The sequence below is a fragment of the Aotus nancymaae genome, unplaced genomic scaffold (genome assembly GCF_030222135.1).
Source record: "Aotus nancymaae isolate 86718 unplaced genomic scaffold, 86718_ANA_hifiasm-v0.15.2.pri h1tg000064l_1, whole genome shotgun sequence".
NCBI classification, from domain to species: domain Eukaryota; kingdom Metazoa; phylum Chordata; class Mammalia; order Primates; family Aotidae; genus Aotus; species Aotus nancymaae.
The window spans coordinates 2,452,931-2,474,391 of record NW_026988479.1 but is presented as its reverse complement, the minus strand read 5'-3'; the positions used below and the strand labels follow the sequence as shown (position 1 = coordinate 2,474,391).

General features: G+C 41.6%; 1 protein-coding gene across 2 annotated transcripts in view; it reads left to right on the top strand.

The window, feature by feature from the left end:
• Positions 1 to 21,461, top strand: part of LOC105714194 (glutaredoxin-like protein C5orf63 homolog) — a 67,381-nt gene that overhangs the window by 13,493 nt on the left and 32,427 nt on the right. For both annotated transcript variants that reach the window (XM_064366279.1, XM_012448101.3), the window contains exon 2: positions 16,812 to 16,972. The gene's annotated coding sequence lies outside the window, so the exon portion shown is untranslated. The remainder of the gene's footprint in view (positions 1 to 16,811; positions 16,973 to 21,461) is intronic.

Sequence of the window (21,461 nt, the reverse complement as noted above, 5' to 3'; positions counted from 1 at the left end):
AACAGGGAATGTTTTTTCATTTATTTGTGTCATCTCTGATTTCTTTCACCAGTGTTTTATAGAGATCTTTTATCTCCTTGGTTAGCTGTACTCCTAGATATTTCATTTTCTTCGTGGCTATTGTAAATGAGTTTATGTTCTTGATTTGATTCTCAGCCTGGACATTATTGGTATATAGAAATGCTTCTGATTTTTATATATTGATAGATTCATTTGGTATCCTGAAATCTTACTAAAATAGCTTATCAGTTCTAGTAGCTTTTCGGTGGTCTTGGGTTTTTGTTTCTTTGTTTGTTTGAGACGGAGCCTCCCTCTGTCACCAGGCTGGAGTGCAGTGACATGAATTTAGCTCACTGCAACCTCCACCTCCCAGTTCAAGCAATTCTTCTGCCTCAGCCTCTCGCATAACTGGGACTACAGGCGCACACCACAATGCCCGGTTAATTTTTTTATATTTTTAGTAGAGATGGGGTTTCACCATGTTAGCCAGGATGGTCTCGATCTCCTGACCTCATGATCTGCTTGCCTTGGTCTTTAAGGTTTTCTAGGTGTAGGACTATATTGTGAGAAAAGAAAGATAGTTTCACTTCTCCTTTTCCTATTTGGATGCCTTTTATTTCTTTATCTTGCCTGATTGTTCTGGCTAGGACTTCCCATTCATTCATTTTTTTAAAAAATATTTATTGAGTGGCTTATCTGTGCCAAGCACTGTGACAGGCACTGAGGACACAAACTGAACAAAGCTGACAAAGACCCCTCCTTCATGGGGCTTTTAGTTTTGTAGAGCAGATAGGCAATAAACAAGTAAACATATTAAATGTATACTATGTCAGAGAGCAACAAATGTTGCAAAGAAAAAGAAAGCAGAGATAAAAGACAGAGAGTGCTGAGGGGCCAGAAGGATTAGACTTTTAACCAGGTTGGTGGAGGCAAACTTCCCTAAAAAGGTGACAGTAGCCAAAGACATAGTCAAAAGAATGAGCTATGCAAATATCTGACAAGAGTGTTCCAGACAGATAGAAAAAAAGGCCCTTAGAAGGGAGAGTAACTGGGGTATTGAGGGAACAACACGGGGGTCCATGTAGAAGGAGTAGAACACTGGAGGAGGGCAGGGAGAGATGAAACCAAAGGAGAAAGAGAGAGAGAGAGAGAGAGAGACTGAGAATTGATAGTGGGAATCCAGATGTGCTAGGCCCCAGAGACCCTTGTAGGAATCTTGGTTTTTACAATGAAAGAGATGGGGACCAGTAGAGAATTTGAAGTGGAGGAGCGACATTATTCAGCTCACTTTTAAAAGGTTAACTGTGGCTACTGTGTGAAGAAAACTACAGAAGAATAGGGCAGAAGCATGGTGATGGGGAGGAAGAGTGAAACATGGTCAATTCCACATAGATTTTGAAGGTGAAACCAACTGGGTATAAGATGGGAACGGAATTTTAAAAAAAGAAGCCAACTATGACATTTGCAATTTTAGCCTGCCCAATTAGAAGACTGAAGTTTCCGTTAACTGACCTGGAGAAGTCTACAGAAAGAGCTGGTTCAGGGAAGAGGATTAAGAGTTGTGCTTTGGGCCAGGTGCGGTGGCTCATGCTTGCAATCCCAGCACTTTGGGAGGCTGAGGTAGGAGGATTGCTTGAGTCCAGGAGTCTGAGACCAGCCTTGGCAACATGGCAAAACCCCCCATCTCTACTAAGTACAAAAATTAGCTGGGCACGGTGGTACGTGCCTGTAATCCCAGCTACTTGGGAGGCTGAGGCACGAGAATTGCTTGAACCTAGGAGGCAGAGTTTGCAGTGAGCCGAGATCATGCCACTGCACTCCACCCTGAGCAACAGACTCTGTCTCAAAAAAAAAAAAAGTTGTGCTTTAGACATAATATTTGATAGTATATTAGGATCCAAATGGAGATGTCAGGTGGTCAGTTGCCTATACAAGTCAGTAGTTTAGGCCGGGCGCGGTGGCTCACGCCTGTAATCCCAGCACTTTTGGGAGGCCGAGGCGGGTGGATCACGAGGTCAAGAGATCGAGACCATCCTGGTCAACGTGGTGAAACCCCATCTCTACTAAAAATACAAAAAAAATTAGCTGGGCATGGTGGTGCGTGCCTGTAATCCCAGCTACTCAGGAGGCTGAGGCAGGAGAATTGCCTGAACCAGGAGGCAGAGGTTGCAGTGAGCCGAGATCGCGCCATTGCACTCCAGCCTGGGTAACAAGAGCGAAACTCCGTCTCCAAAAAAAACAAGTCAATAGTTTGGAAAGATGATGGAGCTGGAGACATATTTTGGAATCATCAGTCCGTAGATGTGTTTGAGTCATGGAAATGGATGTAAGTATAAAGGGAGAAAAGGTCTAAGGCTGAGCACCAGTACCCATCACGTTTCCAAGGCCATGAAGAAGAGTATGATCCAGCAAAGGATATTGAGAAAGATCAGCCAAGTTAGGTAGTAGAGAAAAAACAAGTGCTCTGAAAGACACATAGAAAACAGTTCAAGAAGGAGATAATGTCAGTTGTGTCAAATACTGCTGAGAAGTCATGTCAGGTATGGAATGAATAGAAAACTCAAATGGATCTAGCAACCTGGAGATCATGGTGACCTTGGCAAGAACAATTTCAGTGGATCTGGCCTCTGCTGACAGTGGAGATGAAGAGGAGATGTTGGGGGTTCCTCGATATGCATGTCGACCTTTTTATTATCTTCCCCTTGATCTTTTGATTTCCTTTTTAACCTGAGCCCAATAATTTAATAAGCAGGGGGGACACAAAATTGAAGAGGATATCCTGAAATAAAATTAGCCAATAGTTTACAAAGCATCTCTGTAAGATAATAAAATCTGTTTTGATACAATCAATTCCCCAAAGATCATAGACCTCAATAGACCACAATCTAGGTTTTCTGATCCAAAGCTCTCATAAAAGTTTTTTCCGACTAGTGAACTTGATCACAGAACTTTAGTTTTACATTTACACGTGTATTGAAAATAGTAAACTTACTTAAAATCATAGAGGCTCTGGAAAATGTAAGACATCCTCTTGCCTTTAGGCAGGATTATATCCTAACCTTTGTGAATATTTAATAATTAACACTGATCTAAATAGCATTTAACCTAACAGATACTGTGTTAAAATAATATATTGAGCAGTATTTTTTTCTTCAGCAATATATTGAAGAAAACTCACTCACCCATCACATTATACCATCAGAAAGCTCTAAAAGATTCTCTTGGAGGGATCTTAGTATGGGACATTTTGATTCCTTTGAGCTCTTTCGGTGAACCTAAAAATAAACTCTTAAACACTTATTGTTTTACTATGAAATATATCCATATGAAATCCTGCCTCTCTTCTTGAGTTTTAACCATTCCTGTCTCTATCTTTTGCATCAAAATGCATTGCTTCGGTTTATTCTTTTTCTCTTTCAATGCATTGGGTAGATGGGGAGGGACAAGAGAAGCTCCCATCTGTACGATATGATGGTCTTTTAAACACCATCCATCTATCTTTGGGGTGAAACCATGACCATACCTATAATTTGTCTCCATTAGTCCTTTTCTTTAGTCCAACAGACATTTTTACCTCTCTTGTCTAATCTTGTCAAATCCAATGGGCCACAGAATTCTGGGGAAAGTCTGGCCCAATTTCACAATAATTTGATTATTCTACAATTCTTACAAGTTCAGTTTTTCCTTTAATAAATACATTGATTTTTCTTCTATCTCTCTAAAAACTAGCACTGCCCTAGAGGAATGCTGCCTTTCAAGATATCCTTCTTTGCAAACACACTATTTTCCATTTATACTTAGAATTTTCATGTTCGTTTTCCTCTTCTGTAATCTACTTTCCAGAATTTCCTTTCCTCCCTCCTATAATTAGTGCCACAAACCACTGGTAAAAGACCAACCTTATCAGAGAGAAGGAAGCCATAGGAGCATATTGTGTGTCCTTGAAAGAAAATACTTCATCACATGAGTTTACATAGTCAAATAAGAAGTTGCATCCCACATTAGAAGATAAGAAACAATATGATTAGCAGCATGCTTTCTTTCCAAGCATTCATTTATTCAACAGTTATTTAAAGAACAGCTACTATATGCAGGATATGTGGACCCTGTAGAATATAGAGATGACTCTGGCACAAATCCTACCTTAAAGGAATTTATAGTCTAAAGGAAAGAAAGTAGGGCAGATCTTGTTAAAGTGCAGTGGAGTACAGATTAGGGAGAGTTAGTCCAACCAAAAGCCTAAAGGAGTACAGTGGGGAGGTGGCATTTGAATGGCTCTTGAAGAATAAGTGGGGCTTGGAGTGGGGTTTGAAGGCTATAATGAGGAGGAGGAAATTTCCAGAGGAGGGAGATGTGTGACCATAGGACAGCATCCAAAAGGGAAGTGAGTCCGTGCAGGAAACCAAGAGTTACTCAGTCATGTACGTGAAGGGGAGAAGGAGAAGATAAAGTGGGAAAGCCAGGTTAGAGCCAGGCCTTGCAATACTGAGAACGCCAGGAGGAAGAATTCAGGCTTCGTTTCTTAGACAGTAAGAATCCCCCAGGGGATTTTTGAGCAGACAAAAAGCAGAATGAGAGCATTAACGTATAGGCTGAGTTGGAATGAGGCAATACTGGAAAAGGGAGGCCAAGTACAGGGTTTTTGTAATAATAGGCTGGGCCTTGATGAAGTAGTAGGATAGCAGGGCAGTAGAATTAGAGAGGAGAAGGAAGATTTCAAAGGTTTCATAGATAGAATTGATAGAACTTGGCATCTGATTGACTAGGGAAGGTGTGGGGAAGAGAGGAGTCAGAGTTGACCCCGGGAATTTGAGACTGGCTGATTGGGATAAAGAAATGAAGCTCCCAGGAAGGAATAATGGAGAGGGAAAATGCATGAGGGAGAGGTTGTAGGAAAATACCTGTGTCTGTTGTGAAAATAATATAGTCTTTTCAGAAAGAATTCAAAGCTAGAGGTACAAACAAATGTGGAAAATCATCTGCACAGATGTGACAACCAAAGTCACGACTTTGGATGAGATTTTTAATTGAGAAAGAACCACAATTACTGCCTTTACATCACAAAGTCAAATGCTGTTTTGCTAATTATCCACTTAATTTGATGAATGTAGACAGCCAATATCAGATCATTACAGCCTAGATACTTTGCAGACTGAATGGCCCAGTTTTGCAGTCCGCATCAATCAAATTAAACAAATCATTGTCAAATCTGCCCTTGGCTTTGTGCTGTGTCAATACAGCTGGTGGGTACATGCATAAATTGAAACTGAAAACCTGCTTGAAGATCCTTAAGTGCCAGTGCTGGATCTCTATACCTCAGGGAATCTCAATTCACACCTGAACATAATACCTTACACCAAGCCCCCCTGTGCAGTTTACAGACCAATTTCATGAACAGTATATACTTTAAAGGCCAGGATAACACAATAGTTAGGTCTATCTCCATTTTATAGCTGCAGAAACCTGAGGCTCAGAGAGGTTTCCAATTACCTAGGATCATATGGTTAGTAACAGATAAAGGCAGAATAGCAACCAAGGCTTCAGACTATTAGTAAATGGCAGGGAGGAGTTTTTGTTTGTTTATTTTACTAAATGACACTGTCTGGCCTTTAAAACAAAATGAATGTTATGCTCATTACTAATTAGCAAGCTGAATGGAACAAGAGTTTATCTGTGCCCATGGTCCACTTATTTTCCCTAATGGCCACTTATTTTGTCTTCTCTGGGTTATTTTACTGGAAGTGATTGAGTGAATGGTATGTGTGTGCGCACACACACACGTGCGCACACACACACACACTCCTTCATTAATCTCAATCTAGTAGGCCAACTTAGAAGGAAAGCTGTATCTCTAATGATACTTACTGTCAAAACCATAGGCCCTATTCCTAGGTGTACTTTTTATAGTTCTTTGGCTGCAGGCAACCAATACCAGTAACCACATGTCCATGTATCACATTACACGAGACAAATCTGAAATTTGATGTTACTTTCACATCATCAAGGACGTAACTTCTAAACCCAAAATCATCATGTGGAATTGTAGACTTTAAAATGAAGGCCACTGCACTATACAGGAAAAAAATCCATCCAAATGAGAATGGGAGTGTATTTTCCAGGTAGGATGGTGGGAGGAGCAAGAAAACGATGAAAATCACTTTCTACTTTGCTCTGTGCTTACAGGGGCTTATAATAATTCTCCAAACTCTGCTAGTCCTAACATGTGAAGTTCATGACACCATATTTAGGATCAAATCTAAAAAAAAAAAATCAGAGAAAACCATTCTAATATACCTTCACTTCAGCATGTTCTGTTCTTCCATCAAGGGTTGAAAAGGAGAACTCATAAGACACGTCTGAATTGTAACAAGGGCACTTGGCAAAGCTGAGCGTTAAGTACTTCTGGGAAGTAGATGGAGGAAAGAACCCGTCTCTCCTTCACCATTTAGTTCCACTTATTGTCACTGGAATTGAAAATGTCCCAAACAAAAAGAAAAACTTGAAACATCATACTATTGGAATTCAGACAAAGTCCACCAGGTCTGACGGCTGGGATGGCCAAAATGGAAGTCAGAACACAAAAAGAAGCAACCTGGCTTCTGAGAGAACATTTCAGCTAAAGCGTAAGTTGATAGATGTCACAATCCAAGTTGTTTTATATTTCCACACAGGAACTTCATAGTTGGTGACAATAATTGGTGAGACATCTCTTAAACTTTTCATGTATATGGAGGGTACAAAATCACCTGAAAGCAGAGGACTTACAGAAAGGGGTGTTGGTTGGAGAGAACCATGCTATGCGTCCCAGGCCTCCTCCCTGTTCCTTCCTCCCCGAAGTATGGCAGGTAGGCAAAACCTGCCCCTCGTCTCAAGCCTGGTAGTGGTCAGGATTTCAACAGACTGCAGTTTAGGGAGCATACAGGGTAGCGTCTCACTCTCGCTTGAAAATTAAAATGAGCTAATGAATATGTCAGAATGAGTGGCTGTACTGGGCAGCCTATACTCTTGGAGTTTGTCAGAGAGAAAAATGGGTGAGGGTTTCCTATGGGCAATATGAGCCACATAACAAAGGTTAATGTGGGTCTCCTTTGGTCCTGTCCTTCCCAGACGGGTAAACAGGCCCTCATGGAAAGAAGCTAAAGGTCTTGCCAGATATCTGGGTGTTGCAGAAAGAATAAGCAATCGTCATAATAGAGGCTTCACCTGAAGGAAGGGAGTTCTGGGGAATGGCCCTCAGTGATCTCCAAAGGACCAAAGCTCTGATGAGATCATCAAACCTAAACACCGCCAGGCCTATGGACCACAAACCCATCTAAAGAGTTTCAGTCAAGTGAGAACTTTTCTGCTCTCCTTGTAACTCTTTTCCCCTTCTCCTAGTCCAACCCTGGGGGGTGGGGGCCAGCAAGGGAGGAAGAGGAGAGGCAGACACTGACTCCACCTCCCCTCCCCTACCTCTAGGCCCCTGCTTCCTGTGGCAGGGCTTAACTGGAGAAGGGGAGATTTTATTTTAAATCAGGTTTGGAGTATTGATATTCTATGCTGAATAAAGATCATATTTGGCAACCTAAAATTTTTACCCAGGGGTTGGGAAGGCAAAATAAAATTGCTTCATGATTACACCCCATGAGCCCTGCTTTTTCCCCATGTTAATTACACACACTTGTCTTCCTATTTATCCATTTGCATCCAGTGATTTGCATGGGTTTGAGGAGACTCCTTAGATGGGAGAAAAAGAAAACCTAGAAATGTACTGAGACTGAGATATATGCAGCCACATGGGACATATATAGCAGGTGGGTGGAAGTCAGATTGCAAGGGGGTTAGATTGTCATCCAGACTTCAATTGAAGTCCTCTTGTCTTCAGAGAATTACATGAAATTGGCTGACACTCACCCCCATTCTATGGTTAATACAAACCCAGTCTTCTCCTAAATATTTCTGCGAATCCCCCCAAAGGATCCTACCCATCCCATAGCTGTTCCATTTGCTCTGTATTCTAGCTAATCAGATTTGGAACGAAGACTCTTTCCTTTGATATTCCAGAAACACCACTCACCACTCACACAAGGCCTCACTGCAGGCAGTTACCTTTCAGCACAGAGCAAGCAGCTGAAAAACAGCAATGCAAACATCCTAGTCTTTGAACATTCCCTGGCCACCGGTGATGTCCAACTTGTGGAGTTCCCTACTGACTGACAGCCTTCCACTCTGTGGCTTAACCCCTCCTTCCTCCCGCGCCCTTGGCTTCCCTTCTCTGCTCTTCTCCCCTGGAAAATCCTTGTTTACTTTTTATGCTGATTGGTTTAGCTATCTCTTTGTTTCAATGCCTCCTTCCAAATCATGCCCTGGGGGCCTCATCTTTACTAAATAAAAGGCTATTTACTCCAGAGAGAAATTACACTACTTCCTTACAGGCTGAAGCTGCCGCAGTCAGTCACTGGTGGTTTTAAATAGTAATTGCTTTATCTCTGCCATAAGACCCCGCAACAGGGCTTGAAGTTGTAGCGTGGAGGTAATTATGGTTACAGGATGTGGCAGGTTCCAGAACTCACTGCCACCCAAGGAGATTGACAGCATGTGTTTGTCCTGAGGAAAAGCAGGTTCTGTGTGTTAACTGAAAATATATTAAAATGCTGGAACTCTTTGGGCTCTGGTAAATTCATTATGGGTCCTTTGGCTTTTCCTGCATCCCACTCTTTCACCGATACCTCTGTCTACACACACACACACACACACACACACACACACACACACACACACACTCTCTCTCTCTCTCTCTCTTTCTGTCTCTTTTTCTCTCTCTCTTTCTCTCTCTCTCTCTCTCTCTCAATCTCTCTCTCTCTCGAGTTAGTGTCTCCCTAGAGATAGAAAGGGAGGGAGGGAGGGAGAAGAAACTTTCTCTTCATTTGACAGCATCAGATGTGGTAGCCACCAAGTTCCCTGACCTTGGGCCACCACAGAGATATTATGATTCTTCAGGAGTGCTTTACCAGCACTTGTGCATACATAACAAAGACAAGGGGAGGGCGTTCTAGCACTTCATTATCTCTTGGAATTATTGGGCCTGGCTACTGTAGAGCTCTGGGCCTGCCATCTGTAGCTGAAAGAGCTCTGTCAGCAACCACTGTGGGCCCAGACAACTTTGCTGTCACTTTCCCAACTGAGTGCAAAAAAATAAAAATAAAAATAAATAGAAAAGAAAAATCCTCCACCTTCACAAAAGCAACAACGGGGATCATAGGTCTGGAGGTGCAGCATTTTGACTCCATTTTCCAAATGACATCATGTGTGGGAATCTCCATCTTCCCTAGCAGCGGCGGTGGCAACAACAGCAGCACTGATCGGAGCAGCATGGCAACCTGCATGCAGAGGGATGTGGAGCTACACATCTGGGCTCAGCAAACTGATGAGGAATAATTGTGGACCTATGCGAGCACCCCTTGGAGGGGGTTCTATAAAAGATTAGGCTTCCTTCAGTCAACAAGAAGCCAATCAAATGGGGGTTTGCTCATTGCTATTGACTTTTGGGGTTTCATATATGACTACATTTGCAATCAGCAGCTGCTAAATCCGGAGACACTTGGATTACATAAGTATAAACAGCTTTTGTCTCTAAGTCTACCGAATTCACAGAAATACAAGGGTGCACAGCTATAGAATTGTTCTGTGACTTTAACCCATCCTACTGGCGATGTTTCCAGAATGCTACTAGATAAATTTCCAAACAGACTATTGGAAGAAGAATAGGTAATAGTATCTGAACACCACCTATAAGTAATATGTTAAGTACTTTACCTATCTTATCTCATTAAATCCCTATCATTGCCCTAAGAGGAAAATGTTATTTATCTCCATCTTAGGGATATGAAAAAAGGCTCAGAGACTTAAATAATTTAAGGTCAGGCAACTAATTAACATTATAACCACTTAATTGAAGATATGAAAATAAATACGAAACTAGGACAACCTAAAGACTCTGGGACACGCTTCTGATGCCCTTTATCTTAAGGTGAGCTCCTCACCCCGGCTCTCAGTCCCTACTACTCACCCTGGCAAGGGGGGATGGGTCACAGAGCTTTGCTTCAGAGTTCTCGTGTACCCACTCCTGTGGGCAAAACCCCTAGATGCAGAATTTGAGATGAGGATTCATGTGCAAGTGATTTAGTGAGAAAGTCCTCCCAGAGGTCACTGGTGAGTGAGTGAGGGAGGCAGGACTGGGGAGGCCAGGGAATCAAGCGAAGTTGTGACCTCAGGTAAAGACTCAATCAGTAACCTCACCTGATCCCACAGGGGAGCTCCTGGATAGGGCATAAGCGACACCTCAGAGTTGCCCAACCAGAGGCTCTCTAGGAAACAAAGCTACAGGCACTGGTCACTGAAAGCAAATTTCACCAAACCCACTGGCACACGCAGTCAAAAGGGATTTGAGGAGTCTGGCCAGAACAACAACATTACCCACTGCACCCATTCAGCAGCAGAGCTGGCTCACAACCAGCTGCAATCCTTGAAAGCCATCCTGTGAGAGCAGAATTAGAGGGAGTGCTTCCATAATTTGGGCTTCAGACTGACTGTGTATACCCAGGAATAATAGAAAGACTTAGGTCAGCTTTTTGTTTATTGAAGCCGTTCTGTGATTGAGGAGCCCAGCATTTTCAGGTTTCTAGAAGGTGAATGAGTATGTAGTCAAAGAAGCAGCTTGATGCAACCAAAGGAGCTCTGGTTTTTAACCCAAAGATGAGGTGTGCTTCCCCACACATCCCCCACTGCCTGGCTCTGTGATCCTGAGCAAAACATTTAACTCACATGAGCCTCAAGTCCCTTAGCAGGAAAAGGAAGAAAATTGTCTTCCATAGAGTTCGCTGGGATAACCAAATGAGGTGATGTCTACGAAAGTGCTTTGTAAAGGGTCAACATGATATAAATATAAGTTAGTAGTAGGATTAGGTTGTGGTTGGATTAAACAGAACTGTATTTCCATTTAAATGGGCTGCATGTGGTTAGGTATGAATGAACATGGTTAGGTATCAATTTGAGGCAGATGCAGTGTTTTATTATTCACATGCCTATTCCCTAACGTCTCCATCATCCAGCTGAGGATTAGAAGGATTTGGAAAGAGAGCAGCCTTGAGCTTCAGGAAATCCCAGCTCACAATAACACAACCCAGCTACTCCCTCTGAAGGCTTGGGCCTCACTGTCTGCCCCACCCTGGAGGGGCCCACACCTCACACCTCTCACACATCGTATAGCCTTGGCTCTCCAGCTCTCTCTATACAATCTGCATTGAATTCTGCAGCACCCCAAGAGAATATAACATGATAAGCACGTTCTCATGAAGGCCAAATGACATAATGGAATAAACGTTCCGCCCTACAGAGCACAGCTTTAACCCAAAGGAATAGCTCTCAAATATCAGTGGAAAGCTGGCTGCTGAGTGTAGTGGGCAGTTTTGAGCACCCAGGGCAATACTCTAGAAATCACACCAGAGACATCTTTTGGGTGAAATAAAGCTAGCATTGTTTGTGAGAAGAATGTTCCTCTTCAGAGCAACTTCCAAGTGTAGAACACGAAGGGCCTCAATTAGTACAGAATATTTCTTTCTCAACTATCTCTTGGGCAAGTGAATAAAGAAAGAATAGACTTTGGGATCAAAACAATCTGAGTTTCACTCCTGGCTTCAGCATTTACCAGCTTTGTGACCTTGAGCATTATCTGAATCTCTGTGTTCTCATCTGTGAAATGGAGATGAGTACCTCCTCATGAGGTTACTGTAAAAATAAAGCACGTGTTAGAAGATATTCGACAAATGTTAACAATAAAGTCAGTAATAATTTGTAAAGGAATTAATCCAATGCCTATGACATCATCAGACATTTTCATCATAATGATGCTCCTCATGGAGGATTTCAGTGGTACTTGGTGGGCGTGCGGTAAATACTGGTTAAATTAATGAACACACTAATGGTTGTAGCCAGCCAGCTTGCTAACCCGTAGAGAAAAGAGAACACCTCTGAATTTTCTTCCTGAAGAATCTCTTACATCCTAAACATCTTAAAAATAGCCCCTGTGCCTCTGCTCTGGTTGCATGTGCCAGACTGTCCTCACAGCAGCTCCTCCCTCCTCAGCCAGGGATGAGCAGGGCCCCTGAACAACTGCTAGCACATGCAGCCCTCCCAGGCAGGGGCTGGACCCAAGGCCATCGCCGTCAGCAGGGCTGCACATCACCAACTGCCTTGTTTGGGATCAGGGCAGAAAGTGTTTTGATGTGGGTTTGTGCTAATTTACCTAGCTCCAAAGCTAAACATCAGAAGTAGGAAGCCATGCACAGTGGCTCACGCCTGTAATCCTAGCACTGAGGCTGAGGCGGGTGGATAACCTGATGTCAGGAGTTTGCGACCAGCCTGGCCAACATGGCAAAGCCCTGTCTCTACTAAAAATATGAAAATTAGCCAGGCATGGTGGCGCACACCTGTAGTCCCAGTTGCTTGGGAGGCTGAGGCAGGAGAATTGCTCAAACCTGGAAAGATGAGGTTGCAGTGAGCCAAAATTGTGCCAACACACTCCTACGTGGGTGACAGAGCAAGACTCTATCTCAAAAAAAAAAAGTATGCACACCACAGGGTTGGTGTTTGTGTCTGGGATGACACCTACATTGACTTTATATAGAACACGGAGCCATTAGCTATCCAGACACCTCTCCATGTCAATGAAAAAAGTACAGAAATGCAGGGCATCCACAGTACCACAGTGAGATATTCTCCAGCACTTTTTACAGCCACCTCCACAGCTGGTGGACATCGCTTTCTTTGTATATTTTGGAGGGAAGGAAGAAGATGGGGCAGCCAATCCCAGAGAAACCGCTGTCTCCTTAAGTCAGGCCTGAAAATAACCAGAGGGAAGAATCCAGACAGGAACAAGGGGCTTTAGGGGAGGGCTGGCTGACCACTCATAAGGAGACTGGGTTGGCAGCATCCTGTAGGACACAAAAGAAAGAGTCATACTGCCTGGAGTCAGGTTTCAAATAGATATCATGGGTTAGGGCTAAGGAATCCTGCAAATGACAACCTCTTCAGGGAGAAAGGGAAGAAATAGTATTTACTGATTACCTACATGACAATAACAACTGTCATTAATTGAGAACATATGCCAGGCTCTATGCAAAAATCATCTCCTTTATCTGCATAAGCATGTAACAGGTATTACTTAAGTTTGCTAGGGCCGCGATAACAAAATACCACAGACTGGGTGTCTTAAACAACAGATGTGTGTTTTCTCACAGTTCTGAAGACTGAAGGTCCAAGATTAAGGCGCCGGCAAGGTTGGTTTTCTCTCTCCTCTCTCCTTGGCTTCTCTCCTTGGCTTGCAGATGGCTGCCCTCTTTCTGCCTCTTCACTTGGTGATCCCACTGTGAACATACTCCCTGATGTTGCTTGTGTGTCCACATTTCCCCTCTTATAAGCACAGCAGTCAGATTGGATTAAGGCCCAACCTAAAGACCTCACTGCAACTTAATACACCTCTTTAAAAGGCCCTGTCTCCAACTACACTCATTCTAAGGTACTGGGATTAGGGCTTCAATATATGAATTTTGGAGGGACGCAATTCACCCTTAGCAGGTACTATGATTCTCGATTCTCTTTTTACTGATAAGGATTATAAGGTCTGTAGTGTGTAAATGTGAGTAAATGGTGAAGGCAGGATTTGAATTCAGGTCTGTTTTCTCCACCACATGACACTGCCTCTAAAAGCTGATGAGCAATGCAAAGAAATGAGGCTAAGAGTGACATACATATCAGTATTTATAAGTTACTCACATGTCTAGGTTTTGGTATGTGGTTTACCCGGAAATCAGTTCTGAAATGCATACTAAGTGTAAGTCCTACAGTTGTATATTAATTTACATCTTGTTCTTTTGTTATTATAGAAAATTTCTCTAAGCAATAGAAAAATCTGTAAGCCACCCCTGTATAGGCACATACCTGCACAGGCACATACCAGCCACCTCGACAGCTGGTGGACATCCCTTTCTTTGTAGATTCTGAAGGGAAAGAAGAAGGTGGAATAGCCAATCCCAAAGAAACCGCTGTCTCCTTAAGTCAGGCCTGAAAATAACCAGAGGGAAGAATCCAGACAGGAGCAAGGCTAATTATTTTAGACATTGTTCAAATCTATGATCCTAATTAGCAGTATGCACTGCCTATCCATAACATGAGCCCAGCATCTCTCACAGTTTGTAATCCATCTGGTTCTCCAGGTCCACATGCCAGATCCGGGTATGGCTGCCATTCACACCGTCACTTCTCCTTCCACATGAAGTGGGAGGAGGGATCGTGGTGGGTAATGAATTAATAACACTCAGCCAATTCCCTGGACTCAGTTGACATGCATGGCCAGTTTTCTCTTGTGATTAATTACACTCACTTTTGCAAGAGGATTAATTCACTTTTTAGAGAGCTTTTCTGATTTTCTGCTATTAAAAAGCCAATCTCAACAATCCCTGTAGCTCAGAAGGAATAGGGTCCAGTTCAGTGTGGGTAATCAAAATTGTCGAAATTCATGGCTTACAAGAGAGCATGGTTACAAATAGAAGGAAGCATGTATGTGGTAGCAGGGAGGGTTGCATGTGCATGTGTCTGTAGATTCATGTAATATGCATATACGTGAGCATAAGTATAAATCTTACACAATTATAATTTTTCTCATTAAGGTGACAATATGTCCCTCTTTTCATGGTTGCCACCTATTTCAAAAGCCTACTAAATTAAATGTACAAGCAAATCAGATACTGCACATTTTAGATAATAATACAGTCAAAAAGAGGAGCAGATAATTGGAGACATATTCACAATTAGATATAACTCTCTTCAAACAAAGAACGACCCCCAGTTAATTAATGTTTGTCAAGTACTTTAAAATCATGTAATTCAACATTCTAGACATTCCCACCTAAAGATAGGAAGACAAAGGGGGTGGGGAAGCAGCTTAGACTGGCTCTGGGTCTTGTCTTGCTCAGTTATTCATCAGATTCACAAGGAGGGAGGGAAAAAAACATATGCAGATGAAGTAGCTGGAACTAAATTTCCTTAAAAGCTATTGCTCTGTCTCATCCTCTCATTTTTCTTTATGAGTGAATGGGGAATAATTCTTTTGAGAAGCATTTCACAGGAGCACAAACATCAATTCTTAATTATTAATATCATGATTTGTTATTTATTGAACATCAACAGTGCATTAGATATTGTACAAAACACAAATAGCTTCAAATCTTAAATCAAGTTGGTTCACTTGGAAATGTGGGTCTTCAGCTGTTTTTCTGTTTTTGTTTTTGGTTTCTTGAATGGGTTCTTGGGCAGTGAGCTGGATAATGAGGTGCTGCCTGCCTTGGAGGGAAGCATGTTCCTAGCACTTAGGCTTTATTACCCACAGCTTAGGTAAGAGCAGAGCACTTACCAGAGACTCAAAAACTCCAAGCTGGGAAATGGACACTGAAGGATGTCACATCCAGTAGTCTCCAAACTCAGCTGACCATGTCCCATCTTAGTACAGTATTTGAGTAGGCACCTTGTTATTTTTGTATATCCACTTGCAAGTTATGTACACATACTACGGTACTGACACATTATAAGCATTATAACACACCCACAATAATTTAAAAGATCACGTGAAGATAAACTATTTTACAATTTTTGTTTTATTGTATTTTATACAAAGAGTTTTTGCTCTCACCAAAAAGCTGCCAGCACTGACAACATTTCTTTACTGAAAATAATGCAGTTGACTATGCTTCATTACAAAAAAAATCTTGGTTTAGTTCCTTGTGATAAATGAGTATGAAAGTTTGGTGCAGACTTAATGGCTGTCATTGCTGAGAAAGATGCTTCTCCAAAATATGTCGATGCAAATGTGGGAAAGATGCATTGTTGGCTGGGCTTACTAAATCATGAAATTTATTTTTACTCGCATCCACCAATTATGAGAAAGTTTTTTTTTAAGTTTTCAAATGAATTTCACTTTTTCCTGCTCTATCCTTTGTTCTTGCCAGCAAATTAGAACTTAATGTATTTTTATATGTTTAATAAATGGATTCTTCAAAATATCCTGAAACTCTTCACGTTAAAATCAGTTTTAAAATTTTATTACTATGTTTTCTAAGTTTACAATGTTCTGTTTGTTAAAGGCTGTACACTTACATAGCTTTGGCAACAAAAATAACCTTAACAATGGAAACATTTTCAACCATTATTTTCAAAATGCTTTTACCATAGCACAGGTTTTTGGTTTTCTTTTTTCAAAAAGCAACTGATTTCTCACCTTAGAGAAGTAAATTAGTTTGTTTGACTGAGAAAGAGTCTTCCTTTAAACCCCACTCTTTCACTGATTAACTGAGTGATCTTGGGGAAGTCACTTTGTCTTTCTAAGCCTTGGTTTCCTCATCTGTAAAATGGAGTTAATGGTCCCTACTTTTTAAGACTATTGATGACTCAATGACTTAACCCACTTAAAGCAGAACGTGCCTGGTCCATGTATTTAAGTGGGACCATTAAGTGTGTTTATTTGTTCAAAATTGTCTAAGAAGTCTACTACTATCAGCCACTTATCACAGGAGGTCAGCATACTTGCATGATCACACATGTCTCTTTTTAAAAGAAAAAAAAGTACAACTTTAAGTTAGACTATGCTTTATTTCACCCCAAGATAACCACAAACCTCTTTGAGACACAACAATTGTCAAGTTTATTTCCCATTTCATTTAAGCTAGTGTAAAGATAATACTATTTGCAATTCTGTAATTTAAGATACATTTCTTTAACAGGGCACAGTTAAACTACAGATGTATGGAAACAAGTGAATATAAATGAACAAAGGAAGATCCTGCTGTAGCGTTCCGTGTTGAAGGGCTCCTGCTCTTGCTGCAGTGTCCGGTGTGACCTCTCAGACATGGCACGAGACTGTCTGATTCACTAGACATCAAATGTTAGTAAGCCAACTTTCTTTTTATGCTCTTAGATAGAATGTAAATATCAAGGGAATTTCATGTATCTTGTGCCCTCCACTGTGGAGTTCACCACTCTGGTCCAGCGATTTCCTAACAAGGATTCTCTAGATACTACCAGAGCTACTAAATCAGACTCCTTGGGTGAGGTCTGCTTCTCCACCTGCTCCCAGCCTGCTGGCATCTGACAACTCGATGACACTAACCTCCCCACATGGGTGGCTCCTTTACAGCAGCCTTGACAGGTGCTCTTCTTCTTGAACATTTCTGATGATGAAGAGCTTGTTACCTTCCAGTGTGGTCCAGCTCATTTTTGGACTCCTGTAATTGCTAGAAACCATGTTCTTCTGCCTCCCCTCTAGCTCTACCCACTGGTATAAGTATTTTGCTCTCTGGTGTCACACAGAAAATGATTCACCATCTCCTCCCCTGTTCTCCCTCTCTTCTCCCTAGACCCTTAAATCAATTCCCAATTGACTTGGTTTCTAGAATGTTTCTCCAACCTCGGTTCCCTTCCCCTGGCTGATCCCTTCTTTGGAAATATTGCTTAATATCCTGTGTGTCATCAGGCCAGGGAAGAGCACTGTGGGTGTGTGGCTTCCTCTGATTACTGCTGCCATGGGACTGTTAATGCCAAAGAGATTCATCATCACCAGCTGAGATTTCCCTGCTCTCTCCAATTGGGTGCGTCATATAGATGCAGCATATACATTCATGAATGGTAGAAATATCTTGCATAATTGAGTGGAAAGATTTTCAAACTCACCATGATATGCCCTTTGTGTCTACACATACATAATATACTGGTTCATGGTGCAAAGTCCTAAAGATATGATATTCTCAATTTTGTGTTTTTATCTTCATGTTGTTTCTTACCATTAAAAATATGGAATCGGGCAGGGTGCAGTGGCTCACGCCTGTAATCCCAGCAATTTGGGAACCTGAGCCAGGCAGATCACTTGAGATCAGGAGTTCAAGACCAGCCTGGCCAACAATAGTGAAAGCCCATCTCTACTAAAAATACAAAATTGGGTAGGCGTGGTGGCTGGTGCCTGTAATCCCAGCTACTCAGGAGGCTGAGGCAGGAGAATCACTTGAAGCCGGGAGGCAGAGGATGTAGTGAGTCGACATCATGCTACTGCACTCCAGCCTGGGCAACAGAGCAAGACTCCATCTCCAAAAAAAAATGGCATCAGGACAGACACTGAACCTAAGATCACGTCAGTTGGTACCATGTAGGCCCACCTCTACTGTGTGACTTTCAGCAGGACACTTACTCTTTTTGTACCTCTCAACCCTTAACAAATAAAATGAGATTATTAGTTCCTAACCTCCTGACCTCAGAAAATTTTAGCAAGAATTAAATGAGTTACAAATTGTGAAAATTTTTTACAACGGTTTTTAAAAATAGAATGTATATATTACTATCATTGTTATTACTATGTAAGCTGTAGGCACTGAATAAATATTAATGGGGAAATGAAACAGATAAATGATAGAGAAAGGACTGAATAATAACAAGAAGGAAGATCAGAGTGAGATAAGACATAACATCAATTCAAACTCTTGGCACCTTAAGCCATTGACTGTCGCTGGTGGCAACACAGAAAGAATCACAGTGCTTTAAGTCCAGGACAGTGTTTAAAGAATTCAGGGCTTACTTTCTGGCAAGGGATCATCTCACCCACGATTTCTAAAGCTCCATGCAGTTAATGAGGCATCTAGTAGCACCTGTTCAGAATTTACCCGGGAAGAAATGTTGGGGAAGAGACAGGAGCTAAGTAAGAGGCAAGGCTCACATTCATCAATGCACATTGCAAGTCTTCTGAGGATAGCAAAATATTTAACTGCCGGGCAAGCACATCCCATTTGACTGTTTAAGTAAGAGGTAATGATTAATATCAAGCTAAAAGTATGTGCCTTTCTACATTTTATTATATAAAATACACTAATGGCATATATATGAAATAAAATTGCATTTTCAACAAGTTTTTCATTCTCCCGTGAACTAAGCATCACAGGATATTTGTTCCTATGCATTTAGTCATCCATCCATTTATTCAAACAAACATCTCTTAAGTGAATATTCTGTGCTTGGCTTTGTCCCAGGTATAGCAGGACTAAAAGATGAATAACCTTGTAGTCTGGGCATAGGAGACACACACACATACACACAGAGAGAGAGAGATTGATTTAAATGAACTATGATGTGATTGAACACAGGCAGATGACTCAGGGTGCAGAGGGCCTTACAGGTGATCTTCGAGCAGCAGATCAGTCAGGACTCAGTTGCAGATCAGAGAATCCATTCTAGCAAGCTTAAGTAGAAAAGGATTTAATACAGGAAATTAGGTGCTAACAAAATCTTTGAAAGGTCAGGAAGAGCAGTCTCTGCAAAACCTGGAGAAATGTGTCCTAGAACAATAATGCAGAACTGGACTCCCAAGTGGAGCTGCCTTCTCTGCCACGTTCGGGAAGCTTGAAAATCAAAAGGCTGACAGTGCAACCATTGGCTCCAGGAATACAAATCATTTGCAATTCTTTATGGATACAGTTGTTGGTTCCTGTTAGATCCTTGCTGGGGAGAGAAATAAAGGCTAAAAGACCACGCTGCTCTTGCCATTTAACTCAGTTCTGAATTTAAGTCTCGTGTGAATGCATCTGATTAGCAGAGCCCTAAATCGTATTTGGAATCTCTGCAGTATAGAAACCTCAGGAAGAAGGTTTGAGTAGCCACCAGTGAGCCTGTTTACCTCACCAGGCTCAGCAGAAAATGTAAAGATGAAGCTATATTAGGATAGAGAAGGGGAAAGGACTGAAGCTAAGAGGAACAGCATGTGCAAGATACTAACCAGTATTGGACGTATGCCCTTGATGAGCTACGAACAGAACCACGGAGAGCACTTGAAATGTCAAAATCTTTTTGGTCATCCTTGTTACTGAGATTGTAATACTAAAATCAAATCCATATGAATGCTCTGGTACTGGAAATATGAACTCAGAGTCAAGGGACAGCAATGTAATGCTATTCCCAGCTCTGCCAGTAACAATGTCCCTTGGGAGGTCACTTAACATGTCTAGCTTCATTTTTCCCATCTGTAAGGTAGAAATAGTTTCCATTATTCTCTTCTAACAGGAAGTAATAAGAAATAGAAACATCAAAACTCTTACCTTGGTGTGAGTGGTTATACACATACTAGTTAGACATTCTACTTAATGGAGAAAAGAGGGATCGTCACAGTGTGCGCAGGGACTCCATTTTGACTAATAAATTCCTTTCCTAATAATACAGTATTGCAGTTTTGTTAGGATAATGTTAGAACAGTGTCTACTCAATAAATGCTCATTGGTATGAGATTAAAATGTAATAATTCTGGAATTCAGTTTTCTTTGGAAATGCAGAACATTTCCCAGCTTTCCTCTCATGATTTGTAGAAACCTGTAATTCCACAGCACATGTTGACTGGCAAGGTAAATAAGTGAGAGAGCCAGAGCTTTGCATTGTTTGCTGGGCCTTGTGCTCAGCCAACATGAGGGCTTGGCAAGCAGAGTTGCCTTCCATTTCACAGATTTCATGAATATGTAATTCATCTAGTCACAATAGACGTATTTCATGCAGTTTGGAAAGCCACATGTTATTTCCTTGCTCTAATGGCCTCTTCTGCCCCTGCTTTGAAACAGAGAGGTTCCGCAGCTGTTGAAGGTCAAGCTACCACTGGGTTACTGAGTTACAGCACACAGCAATGGTGGAGACCACGTGGCGTTTAAATTACCTGCAAGAGTACAGGCGGCATGCCATGGAGAACTATCTTTAAACACCCTCTCTCTCTTTTCCCGAGACCAAGAGGAAAGAGGAGTCCACGCAAGCTATGAGAGATAATATACAATTAGATAAGCTTTTAAGACAGGCACTGGGCAGAGAAAATATGACACATGTAGTAAGGATTCCATTTAGTTAGATTTTCTCCCTCATCATCTACACTTATGTGAGAATCAATGATGATCAGAAAAAAATAGTGCTAAACCAAGAAGCCACAAATAACCCTAGAATAAGACCTGATGGCAAAGAAACTGTGCGTCTTCAAGGTGACCATCTAGCTCATGATAGTGGAAGGGAACAGTAAGTCTGGGTTTTGACCTTTCCCAGATCTAGATGGAGGCAGCCCGTAACACATGTCTCTGCTGTTTCTCCATTTCCTCATTTTTGTATACACACACACACACACACACACACACACACACACACGCCTGGGAAGAGAGAAGAATATCATAGAAATGCTCTATGTCTTAACCAATTAACAATTACAAAATAAGAAATATGACTATATGATAATTGAATTGCCACCAGCAGTACAAGAGGACAAGGCCAGTTTCATGTGTTTCTTAGATTAACTTTCTTTTTGCCACCAAACTTATCCCTTACTCCTGTCTTGTCTCTTTAACTAATGTGAATAACTGATCCCCACTTTC